Consider the following 3,593-nt stretch of genomic DNA (forward strand, 5'->3'; position numbering starts at 1 on the left):
AATTATCCCATCAACTGAGCTAGTGGTAATTAAGCATGGCTAAGCATATAGTTCTAGCTAGGTCACATAAGTAACACAAGCTAGTCGATTCATTACCCAAGGTTGACAAAGAATAGATATCAAGTAAACATGGCACAAGCGAGCAGATAGGTAATACCCGGATCCCATGTAATTAGCAAAACATGCATATTTATTTGTAAACGGTAAAACATTTATAAATTGGGATCAACATGCTCAAGGGGAATGTGTGACTTGCCTTGCTTCTTCACTTTGATCTTCCGAACTCTTTTCCTCGCGACCGCGGACTTCCGAAACGACGGAAACTACACGCTGGCACGCAAAACGAGGAAAAACTCTAATAAAAACCAAGGAAACAGTACATAAAAACTAAACAAACATGTAGAGCTCAATTTTAGATGAATTTTGCAAGTTGAATGGCTCAATTCGGAGTTCGAATGAATTAGATATGAATTTTAGAAGTTTTGAGCCATTTAAATGAATTTCTATAATTATTTACGAATTATTGCGCAATTATTATTTATTTTTACAAAGGAAAAGGACTGCCGCTGACGTCAGCAAAGGGCCGGCGCCGACAGGCGGGCCCCACACGTCAGCGAGTCAAAGGGGGAGGGCGCTGGTACACGGGCCCACTCGGCAGCGGCTCAAGGGGGGGGCACGGCTGGCAAGCGGGCCCCACGGCTCCGGCTCCACGAGCCGATGTACCGGCCAGGCCCGGCATCAAGCCGGCCGGGCGGCCATGGCAAGGCGGCGGCGCGGGCATGCGACCGCCAGCGACGGCGAGCGGCGGCGCGGGCGGCGGGCGGCGGCGCGAGCGGCGACGACCGAAAGCGACAGCGAGCGCGCGAAGAGGGCGGCGGCGCACGGGGAAAAAAAAAGAAGGGAAGGAAGGGGAGGGAGACCTCACCGGAGGGGCGGCAATGGCCGGCGGAGAAAAACGAGGGAGGCGGCGAAGACCGGCGATGCCGAGGTGCGGACGAGCGACGGCGACACCTAGGGAAAGAGAGGAGAGGAATTAGGGCGGAGGAAAACCCCCACGGCGACCATCCACGCCGGCCGGAGTCGGAGGGGAGAGAGAACTCACCGACGACGCGAGGGAAATGGGGTTTCGGTGGTATTCCGGCGACGCAGAGCAGCGGCCGGGAAGGGTCTTGCGGCGGCGAAGCTAGTGGTGGCGGTGGCTTAGTGCGGCGGCGGCTCTAGCGACGGCGGCACACGGCCGGAGTGCGGCGACGGGCGGCGGCGTAAGTGGCGGCGGTGCGAGCTCGGTAGGGGGCACGGGATGGAGCGGTGAGAGCGGAAAACGAGAGAGGAGGGCATGGGGAGCATTTTATAGGCGGAGGGGGAGGCGGACGTGGCCGGGAGGCGCTCCGATTTCGCCGGCGACGTGGGGGAGGAGAGAGAGAAGGTGGGGGGGAAGATTCAAAATCGAATCCCGCCCCTCTCGTGCGCTGGCGCGGCCGGGAGACGCGGGGAGAGGGCGGCGACGTGGCGTGGGCGCGGCGACGTGGCGTGGGCGCGGGGAAAGCGGAGGAAGTGGGTGCGGCGACGGTTTCGGCGCGGCGGCGCACCGGGATCGGCGGGAGGTGGGGGAAGGACCCGACAGGTGGGGCCCACCTGTCGGTGGCTCGGGGGAAAGGAGAGAGGCGGAGACGGTTGGGGGGAGACGATGACAGGTGGGGCCTCGGGTCCACCTGTCGGCGAGGGGAGGAGGGAGGAGGCTGGGGGTTATGTGGACTTGGAGGAGGGGGAGCCGAGCTGGGCCGGCCCACGCGAAGAAAGGAGGGAAGGAGGGAAGGGAAGGGAGAATGGGCCGAGCCCAAAGACAAAGAGGGGATTTTAATTGTTTTTCTTTTTATTTTAATTGATGCAATGATCTTTGTGCTATTAAAACTATTTATCGAGCTCCGAAAATTCACGGAAAATTCCGGAGAGTACATTAGGGCACAAAGAATATTACAAAATATTCCCGGCCAATGATTTTTAAGGGAAAATTTTAATTCTCCCAACATTTCACTTGGATAAATTGATTTAACTTTTATTTAATTTCTAGAAAATGTATTATTAATGATTTTTAATCCCGAACGAAAATCGGGGCGTTACAGAGGCGGCAACCGGCTGCAGCAGCCGGCGACGTGGAACGGCGGCGGGTGGCCGGAGGACAGCGGCGCGCACGGGGACGGCGACGCACCCCAAGAGGCGGCAGTCGGCAAGAAAGGGGACGGGAAAAAAGGAAGGGAGGAGAGATCCTCACCGGAAGCGGCGGCCGACGCGGAGGAAGAGGACGGCGACGACGATTGCCCAATGGCGGCTTGCGAGGACGGAGGGCGGACGGGGTCGCCCTTGACCTTCAGAAGGAGAAGAGGGAGTTAGGGAGGGGAGGACCGATGCGGGGTGACTGGAAACGAAGACCGATGGCGATGACAAGAGGTAGAGCTCACCGGCGACCGAGGAAGGAGGAGCTCCGGCGGATTTCCGGCGAAGAGAGGCGGCGGCCGAGGTCCTCCTCGTCCTTGCGGAGCTGAGGGAGGCAACGGCGCGAGTCGACGTCGACCGAAGCGGCGGCGCGACGCGGCTGGAGGCGGTGAAAGGGGCGGCGGCCTCGGGTGTGCGGTGGGAGTGGTGCTCGAGGGGTGGAGAGGGGGAAATAAGAGGCGGCCGGACTTCCCCTTGCGGTGGCGAAGCTGGCGGTGGCGGTGGCTCGGCGCGGCGACGGCTGTGGCGGCGGGAAACGGCGACCGGAGCTCGCCGGAGTGTGGCAGCGCGTGGGTGCGGCGTGGGGAGAGCGAGGGAGAGTATGCCGGGCTCGGGAAAAATGGGGAAACGGACGAGGGGAGCACGGGGATGCTTTTTATGGGCTCGGGAAGGCGGGATCGAGGCCGGACGTGGCGGAATCGGCCGGCGAAGTGGGGCGCCGACGTGGGGTGGTGGAGGGGTTAACCGGCGCCGATTTTCGCGGGGAGAGTGGGGGAAATGGTGGAGGACGTGGAGGGGATCGTGCCCACGTCGTTGGATGCGAGCTCGGGTGCGGGAGGGCGCCGGATTTTGCGGCGACGTGGACGGCTATGGCGGTTGGGGTCGGCCGGCGAGAGGTAGGAGGAGGAGCTGACGGGTGGGACCGCCGGTCCCACCTGTCGGCGAAGGGAGAGAAGAAGGGACGCAAAACAGACTTTTGCGAGCGGGCCAAGAGAGAGGGGAGCCGGCCCGAGAGAGGGAGAAGGCGCGCGGGCCGCGGGAGAGGAAAGAAGACTTGGGCCGAAAATGGCCCAAAGAGAGGAAGGGGGAAATTTTATTTGTTTTCTTTTTATTTTAATTGATGCAATGATCTTTGTGTTATTGAAACTATTTCTCGAGCTCCGAAAATTCACGGAAAATTCCGGAGAGTACATTAGGGCGCAAAGAATATTACAAAATATTCCCGGCCAATGATTTTTAAGGGAAAATTTTAATTCTCCCATTATTTTACTTGATTAAATTGATTTAAGTTTTATTTAATTTCTAGAAAATGTATTATTAATTGATTTTTATTCCCGAACGAAAATCGGGGCGTTACAAATCTACCCCCCTTACAGGAA

The 3,593-nt window shown here is 58.4% G+C and overlaps 1 long non-coding RNA gene across 1 annotated transcript; it reads right to left on the reverse strand.

Moving 5' to 3' along the window:
• Positions 1 to 266: 266 nt before the first annotated feature.
• On the reverse strand, positions 267 to 3,097 carry LOC136356733 (uncharacterized). Its single transcript, XR_010741667.1, has 3 exons — positions 2,460 to 3,097; positions 2,273 to 2,366; positions 267 to 330 (listed from the first exon to the last, which is right to left on the reverse strand). It is a non-coding gene; the product is annotated as an uncharacterized lncRNA (long non-coding RNA).
• Between the last annotated feature and the right edge of the window lie 496 nt (positions 3,098 to 3,593).

The sequence above is a fragment of the Oryza sativa genome, chromosome 5, assembly GCF_034140825.1.
Source record: "Oryza sativa Japonica Group chromosome 5, ASM3414082v1".
In the NCBI taxonomy this organism is placed as follows: Eukaryota; Viridiplantae; Streptophyta; class Magnoliopsida; order Poales; family Poaceae; genus Oryza; species Oryza sativa.